Source organism: Pleurodeles waltl, chromosome 3_1 (genome assembly GCF_031143425.1).
Source record: "Pleurodeles waltl isolate 20211129_DDA chromosome 3_1, aPleWal1.hap1.20221129, whole genome shotgun sequence".
In the NCBI taxonomy this organism is placed as follows: Eukaryota; Metazoa; Chordata; class Amphibia; order Caudata; family Salamandridae; genus Pleurodeles; species Pleurodeles waltl.
In genome coordinates, this window is record NC_090440.1 from 417629694 (window position 1) to 417638976 (window position 9283).

The 9283-nt window shown below is 40.9% G+C and overlaps 1 long non-coding RNA gene across 1 annotated transcript; it reads left to right on the plus strand.

Annotated features, from left to right (window-relative positions):
- The first annotated feature begins 328 nt into the window (after positions 1 to 328).
- On the plus strand, positions 329 to 8991 carry LOC138283211 (uncharacterized). The gene is made up of 3 exons (XR_011201131.1): positions 329 to 381; positions 2638 to 2758; positions 8760 to 8991. It is a non-coding gene; the product is annotated as an uncharacterized lncRNA (long non-coding RNA).
- The last annotated feature ends 292 nt before the right edge of the window (positions 8992 to 9283 follow it).

A 9283-nucleotide genomic window follows, 5' to 3' on the forward strand; every position in this document is an offset into this window, starting at 1 on the left:
TATTTTTTAAAACCTGGGTGACAGGGAGTCTCCTCCTGCTACGGAGGAAAATGGGTTGGAGAGCCCTGGCCTGTCTGGCCTGTGCCCCAGGGAGACGATCAGAAGAATCACATCGGTAAGCGTACTGACGTCTGGGGGATGAAAAGGAAACAGAAGGGTATTGAGGAAGAGAGAAGGAGGATGGCTCGAGCTTGCTGGGACTGAGACGGCCTGGCGAAGGAGAACTCAAGGAGCAACTGGACCATGAGGGGAGTGTCCCGCAGTCAGACGTGACTTAAGAGCCAACTCAGAGAGGCAGTGGAGCGGAGGGAGAACAACAGGACGGAACGAAAAACCTCGGGACACGTGAAGAGGCTGTCAGCAGGGACGTGGCTTTTCCAGGTACGTGACCTCTTACAAGGTTGAAATAGGCATTTAAGTCATCCCTGGCTTGCAGTAGCACTAACTAACAGGGAACACCCCCCTTTTTTCACAAAGGTGACGTTTTAGGGAGAATACTGTTTGGCTTGAGAGCCAGTGCACAAGAATGGCGACTGTCTGTGTTTTCTGGCACACAAAAAACCCCTCAGACACAACCCCCCGCCTCCTTTGCATGCACAAAAGAGTTGAAAAGACCACTTACTTGACCACTGCCTTTGTCTTCTTCCTCTCCATGAACCCGGCTGACGAACGATTCTGAGGGCGTGAGAAGACCGTGGAGGAGAGGAGACAACAAATAAGAAAAGGAATAAAACAAGGAAGGGCTACAGAGTGAACCTACCACTGACCTTTATTTTTTAAACCCTGTGAAATTAACAGAATAAATAGGTTCTTGACTATTACCACCCCCTGACTGGCCTGAATATGTAATAGAACCCTTTTAACCCTTATAACACTGTACCCTCCGTGGCAACCCTATTACAAACTGCTTCTCTAAATTATTAACATTTTGCGTGTCAAACTATTATGTAATTACTTGTTAATTCTGATGTTTGTTGTGATATAGGGAAAAACATAGAAAAAGTAAGACTTGACATAACACAATTGTAAACATTATTCTTAAATTCAAATAGGCTTTCAAAAGTCTTAGATTATGAAAATGACCCATGTTTTTTGTTTGCAAATCACATATTTTCTACATTTCCCACTCACAAATCTCAAAGGAAGGACACAAAATATGTATTTGATCATTATTAGAGTTATGTAATGGTATAGGGAAAAATAAACCAGTTGACTCTTCATATTTAAATAGGTTTAGATGTAATGAACATACTGATATAAGTACAAAGTACATGATGTTCAACTTGATGGAGTAAGCCCTCCTATACTTTCAAAGTGAGGCACAGATGTGTAAAACTGCTTTATCATTATGCAGAGATATGTCGTAGTGTGTACCTAGTGAAATGATCTCATCACCTATGATCTGTCAAGATAATATTCTCAATGTACAGAATGGCTTCCACTCCAATAGTTACAATTTCACAATGTGAGGTAAGTATGCATTCATGGCAAGAAACAGTAAGTTCAGAGGAACATATTTTTAAATACATTTCAGAGAGACTTATCCACATCTTTTGCAATTCTATGATGTAACTATGCATATTTCCACAAGACTTCATGTACCATCTCAGGGATGTTTGTGAAAATTTCAGTATGAGAAACTAAACTGCTATCATGTGAACAAGTAAAGTCTTTGAAATGAGATTGATATTGTCTTTGTGAAAGAGTCTAAAAATCTGTAAACAAAATAGGGAACTATATGATAATTCATTTTAATACTCTGTGTATATTACATTTTCAACTCTGTTTTTAAATATAGCAATCTGAGATGTGCAGCAGTTTCATATGATGTGCTTAGGTAACTTGGATCTATGACACACAATTATTTAGCATATTAAAAATGTGTGTCAGAAGAATGTAATTTGTCAAAAAGGAAGACCATTGATTTGACTATGTAGAGCCGGATATTTCATCACAAACATGATAGATATAGCAACATTACAATGACGTTGTGAATATCTTCTATATACCTTATTATATATTTCAAATATTTGTGATCTGGTTTTGTTGTACTCTCCAAGCCTACAACTTCAACTTTGTGCTCTTTCTTAGCAGGCAGCTTTATGTAAAGAGATGAGGAGGTGAGAGTAATGGCGATGACTAACAATGGCTTTGTTAGATATACTTACAAGTAGCCATTTTGATATACAAATACAGGTTCAATAAATTGAGGTGAAAACACACTTAAAAGGTAGGATCATATTTTAAAATTAAACAATGATTACTGACATACAGAAGTTTGAAAATTCAGATGACCTCAGCTAAAAAAATGTAAGTCTATATGTAAAGCAGATATCAAAGCTTTATCTGTGGAATGAAACAAGCAATATAATTGTATAAATCAGATTTCCTAATTGAATAGAATGAATTTGGAAGGGGTAACCATATTACAAGAAGACAAGATATCATGTTGCTAGTGCATTGACAAGTCTGGCAAACCAACACATTATTACAATATAGTAGGAGCTCTAATAGTTAATGTCTTGCATATTTCAGACAATGTTTACGCTATTTCAAACGTTTAATACAGTTTCTAAAGGGGTAGAAAGGTGTAGAAGTAAAAAACCAACATAATTCAACATTTATTCTGTCTTTCAGCAACTTTGTGAGCATGAGAAGGAGACGGTGGCCAACCATCTGGGAACAATCAGGACAGTGCCTAGAAATCCAAACACAACATCAAGGATACAGAAGGATGCAGCAGCACGGAGGCTGAAAGGTTTAGGATTCATTTTATTGTACTCTGTGACACAGATGTAATTGAGAGATGCTCCACTGTTTAGCGTGAATTTTAGCAGGTGTTTTCCCATTTGGATATGCATTCTGGGATATTTCTCTAATCTGTCATGATCGGCTACCATGCAGACATATTCCTCTCTGTCTTGTGAGTTTGACATGAGGTATAGTGACTCATGAGATACAGAGTATTGAGATCTGTATGTAACATGTGAGTGGAGACTTGATTGTGAGGAGCTAGTGGAGTGTTCTTGTAGGTCACGTACTGCCTTTGCATGTCGAGTCCTGGATTCCCTTGACTTTCTTTGATGTCTTTTTGAGATGCTTGGCATACTTTCTCAAAATGATTATCTGTTCCACACCAGCGACATTTCTGACCCATGACAGGGCATGACTCGGCATGAATGGATTGCTCTCTGCAGCGGTAGCATTTTAGCAACAACGATCAGCCAGGTGGGGGCGATCTGTGGATTTGGACATCTTCTGGCCTTTCGGACGGATGACATTCATTATGACAAGCTTGAGGTCTGAAAGCCTGTTCAAGGTTTTCCACTTTTTCTGCCTTCAATTTCTTTGCATGTTCTTCAACTTTATCATTGACTCTCTTCATTTATTTGATTTCATCCAGGGAGTAGCTCTTCTTTAGGAGATGCCGATGCAGGGATTCTGATTGACATTCCTTTATTATCCACAGACAAAGGGCATCTTTAGTCGTGGAGGTGTAAAAAGCTCAGTAGCGGGCTAGACATTTGTGAAGTGAGTTAAACTACTGCATAGATTCATCCTTTTCCTGAGAGGCCAGATTGAAGGTCTCTCATACATAGACAATGTTCCTCTTGTGGAGAAATTTCCAGTTAAGTGCTTCACAGACGTCTTGGTGGAATGACTTGACATCAGCTGGCAGTTCCTTGATGGTCTCTCCAACTTCTTTGCTTATTAAGCTACGCGGAGCAATGAGTTGTTGAGCAGGGTGAAAGACCTGAGACCCCTTCATGAAGTCTTCAAAATCTTCCAATTATTCTTGCCAGCAAAGGCCCATACCACCACCATATGCAAGGGCCAGAGGCTCCGATGGGTACAGGAATGACACATCAAGCATGGCTGTTCTTTCCACCACTTTGGGAGTTGGGTTTGGTGACGTTCACATGTCCTGGGCTGTGCAGGGTCCTGCACGTTGTGTCGAGTCTAGAGTTGTTGACATGTCTTTGGTTAAGCAGGTGGCTCTGCAGAAGTATCTGTGTGCAGTCAATGTGACAGTGTCCTTGGAAAAGGTGCTTAGTTGATGCGTCTAGTTATGTGCAGTATTTTGTAAATGGCACCGTCGAGATGTGGCTTATGTGCATAGAAAGGTAATGTCTTTTGCTGGTGATAACTTGCCAGGGGTGTACCCTGAAGTGAGAGTGAGTGGTTACAGTAGTGTTGTAATCCCCTCCTGCTGCCCTTTGAACAGAATTTACAGTGACGCCTGACCTCAAAATGGCCTCCAAAAGTTCATCAAGGCTCATTGGAGGAGCGTCTGACTCTAAGATGTCCGCCGAGAGGAGCTGCACTCTTGCAAGTCTTTTCAAAGCATTCAGGCAACGCTGGAGGCATGGGAAGACAGCAGCAATCTTACTGCAGGTAGGTTGCTATGGCTCAGCACAGTGAGGGGAGTAAGACACAGGGCTGCATGCGACCGGGGTAGGTTCCCAAAGTCACGGTTCTTGCCAGTCAGCTTCTACATTAGCGGGGAAGGCTCCCTTCTCCGCATCTCATGGCAGTCTGTGTCCACGTGATCGGGGTAGGCTCCAAAAGTCGCATCTCGGTTCATGACGGCTTTCTTCCACGCGATCAGGGTAGGCTCCTGACTTTATGCTGTTGCAACAGGAGACCACAGGGCACGATGATGTGGATGGCCACTGGGTGTCAGTTGTTCTGTTGTGAATTCACCAAATGACAGATGTCACTCTTAGTTATTGGAAGGTGTTTAATTGCAGACACATTCATTGGTACTCAGCATGCTCCTTCTTTCCTAGTCACCACTGTATCCCCATCTGATTAACTCCCCCTTTCCGGTTCCCTGACTACTTCCTTTGCCCCAGGCTCTCTCCTTACATGCGAGGTCCTAATGCCCTCATGTCAATCTATCACTACAACATTATAGCCCCATACGTGTGCAATCCGCGTACCCAATGCCTGCAACTAGATGATGTTTGCACGATGCGAAGAGTGAGGCGTTAAAAAATGATCAGGAAGGGAAGGGAAACTTCACATGCCTTGGCAACATTACCTGAGTTCTGCAATATGCTTAACACAGAACTACCTTCGGATAAAACAACAAGAGGGCACTCCACTGTTCTTGCACCAAGATGGTACATCTCTCAGCAAGTTCCAGTTCACAGTAGTACTGTGTAGAGTGATAGAGCAAGCTAGTTTCTCCCTGTAGTGTTTAGAGTCACACTCATTCTGTATAGTGGCAGCAACGACTGCAGCAGCAGCAGAGGATAGCATCATACGGCTTACCAGGTGGAGACTCTAACTGCAAAGCTTTTTCTCACACATTTAATATCACTGGTAATCTTTATTTTTCTGGTCTGTTAATTTAGTGCCCCTCCTGACCCCCTCTCCCCCAGCCCAGACTCCAAAGTGGGTTTTCTAAGAACGTTGAGTGCATTGCTTCCCATTATGAATATTTCTATAGAAGGAGATGTTAACTTCCATTTAGAGTGTGGTGGGAGTAATGATACTTTAGTTTTGCTGGATACAATGAAAAGTTTGGGATTCTGTCAATGTGTTAATAATTCTACTCATTTGGCTAATCATACGCATGGACATCATATGGGGTCGTCAGGAGTCACAGCTGTGGCACCCAGCTTACCCCTTGGGGCCCGTGGCACTCCCTCTGCAACCCCTGACCTCAGAGGTGGCAAAATTAGTGCCAGGAGCACAGGGGCAGCACGTTCTCATGGACGTGCTTGGGGCTCCACTTCTTTATTTGCAATCAGTTTTTTTAATTACACTAATAGTGAATAATATATTAGTCACTATTAGTGTAATATAAAATCGAGTACAGTTAGTTGGAATATGACTCTCCTTGGTAGCTGAGGTAAGTAAAAACACTTTTAAATGTATCTTGTGTGCATGCTTGTGGGTGACAATGTGCTTATGTAAAAGAGAAATCTGTGTATGAATGAATGTGTGTTTATGTAAGCATGTGTGTGTTTTAAAGATAAAATGGCACGTGATGTCACTTCTGATACCTGTGGCATTTTGGTGACCTGACGTCCATGATCATATGCTAGATGGTATTTTCTCTAATGAACACTTTTTGAAGTATGATTCCACCCCCCCCTTTCACTTGATCAGATCATAAAGTGGTATTTTTTTTTATTTAAAAAAATTCTTTACTCGTCTTTACTTTAGGACTGCACAAACATTGAGCTTATGGCATAAAATTACACCAGATGTTCTGAATGATGCTTTGACAAATTCAAACTTAAAACTTGGTGACGATGTGGAGTACAATGTTCTGGATTGTGCATGTTGGGTCGCCAATGCTCTTGGATCTATAGCTCTATTCAAAACGGAGCTATAGCTCCTTGGTTCTTCGATCATCTTATGATTTTCAGACAAAATTGCTGAAGGCAGGAACAAAATGGTGTGGAAAGTGTCCATAAAAAGGAGAAATAAAATGCTGTAATTCATCAATATAAACCTCTAGTTTTTCATGAAAAACCGAATTACTTTTTAGCCAAATTTGCTTTAGCTAAAAAGTCTTCGAAATAACTTTTCACTACAATTACAACTCTTACTTATCATTCCAGTACCAATGATAGTGGTATTACTCAGTCCTTCTGTAATGAGTTAGCAGAGTTTTTCCAAAATAAATTGAACATGGTCTACCAAGAATTTGCATTATCTAGTCAAGTTATTCCAAGTATGATGCAGGCACATTTTGGTTTGCTCCAAAATGTCTCTAAATTTACTGAAAATCAGCTAAAGAATGTGATCTGTCCATCAAATCAGGGACCTCATCGGACCTTTGCCCTCCCAAAATTCAGCATTTAGCTCCTTCTTTTTTGCAAGGAATCTCACAGAAAATTGTAATACTACAATCAATACAGGCTGTTTTCCTAAAGCCTGCAAATCAGCAACGGTTATTCCTTTGGTAAAAAAAAATTCAGCTAGCGCACTGAATCCGAAGAAGTACAGTCCCATCTAATGCTATAGAAACTAATCAATCAGGAGCTCACACCATTTTTAGATAAGCATGAGCTCCTTGATTCAACCCATTTTGGATTTAGAAGCAATCATAACACAGATTCGTACCTTATCACTGCCATGGATTAAATAAAATATGTTGACGATAGCGGTAGGAAAGCAGCACTTATTCTGTTCGACCTATCAGTGGTGTTGCAATCAATCAATCAATCATAGCATTTGTAAAGCACACTACTCACCCGTGAGGGTCTCAGGGCGCTTGGGGGTGGCTGCTACTGCTTGAACAGCCAGATCTTGAGGTGTCTCCTGAATGTTAGGCGGTCCTGTGTCTGTTGCAGGTGGATAGGAAGAGTGTTCCATGTGCGGCCGGCTGTCGTTCTATGGATATGTGGAATGGTGGCGAGGGCAAGGTCAGTGGAGCAAAGCTGGCAGGTCGGAGTGTAGAAAGAGAGTCGTCTGTGGAGGTATTCGGGTCCGGCGTTGTGCAGTGCTTTATGAGCATGGGTGAGGAGCTTGAACGTGATTAACTTGTTGATGGGGAGCCAGCGCAGGTCTCTCAGTTTTTACATGGTTAAACATTCTGTGTTGAACACCTGCCTTAGTCAGTTAGAGAACAGAGATAAAGCATTGGGCCTTTTGAGTTACATCCTTTCAGATCAAGAAGAAACGGTTGCTATAAATAAATCTAGTTCTAATACTTACTCACTCCCATAATGTAGGTCCTATAAGGATTAAAGCTAAATTCTTATGGTATCCTCCTTCAAGAACCAAGGTCTGGATAGCAGGGCTTACATACCTGACCAGCACTATATTGACTCCATGCTACTTGTTTGACACTTCCCACTACAATTATATACTTACATGGAGGTACAATGCTTATGCCACTACTTTCCCCATGGGCTCTGGATTAGGTTGCCACTCTGGAAACCAATGAGCAGGAGCAGCACCACCGACTATACTTAAAATACCATAAATCAGTAAGACGTGAATAGGAGTCTGGGTTTTAGATACAAAATGTAGTGGCATTATGTGGAAAGAAACATTGGAAACAAATTCCTCAGTGAAAGATAGATACTTTGTTATAAAGTCTGAGGAAAATAGTGATGAACTACATTGTCCACAACTGAATGGTGCATTAGTGATGTCATACATATATAACATGCAACCAGTTTCCCTTTAGGAACTGAATTGAATGCTCCGCTTTACAGAATAGTCAGCAAGAACGATGGTAAAGTAGACGTGATATGAAACAAAATAAGGAACGAAATGTAGGTGCTCTGAAAGAAGATAACAATTTGCTATTGGAAATGTATATTGTCCTCCTTTAACAGTGGTATGAGAACTGACATGCTCTTCCAAAAGTAATTAAAATATATGGTGAGGTATGCCAAGCCTATTTAATACAAGCAGCACGTTGACAAGGTGGGGCGTGCATGCTTTGCTTATGACAATGATTTTGGACATTGGGAACAAGCAGCACCATGACACGGCGGTGCAGAAAAAAGGAACTAAATGCATGTATTATATGTTGACAAGGGTTCTGGTCACGAAAATCACCATGGGTTTTTGCTTTTATAAACTGGGAAGATATTGACCCTGGGTAAAGATACTACGGGGATACTCACGCAGGTGGTCTAATAGGAATGCTAAGAATGTCATAACTCCCCTTAGAGACTGGATTTCACTGGTGGTAACTTACACAATTGGTTTACATAATAGGGTATCTGGGTTTTTAAAAGCGATAAACAAACCCTTCTTCATCTCCTTTTATATTTGTTCATTAGAGCCCGCATTCTGATGCGAAAGAGCCAAGCCCTGATGATAACTTCATTTTGAATACAAGTGCCCGCCATATAAAGGTCAAAACTAGTTGGCAACTTTTTAGTCAAGGGGAGTGCCTGATGGTTTGCCTCTCAAGCATTGAATGCATTTTGTAAGAAGACAAAGAAGCAGTGATTTGTTGACGGACACGGGGGTCATACGTGTTTCTTGGATTCATATTGCCCTTTTACCAATGGGCAGGAGAGACAATAGCTAATCCAAGGATTATATCATGGATAGCTAACGAACTTTGAAATTAATGATGGGACTTATTAGGAGTATAAATAGATTAATGTAATAATGTTGGTTCCTATGTTGGGGTATTAAATGTTTTCTGTTTGTAACGTGTATGCTGTGGAAGTAAATAGTTGTGTCTTTTCTATTGATATGTGACAAAATGTTCTTCTGGCAAATTGTATTGTCAGGAAAATGTGTTTAACTATTTTATAAGGACTTCTGTGAAAAACCATAAAAACTAGGTGAAGAA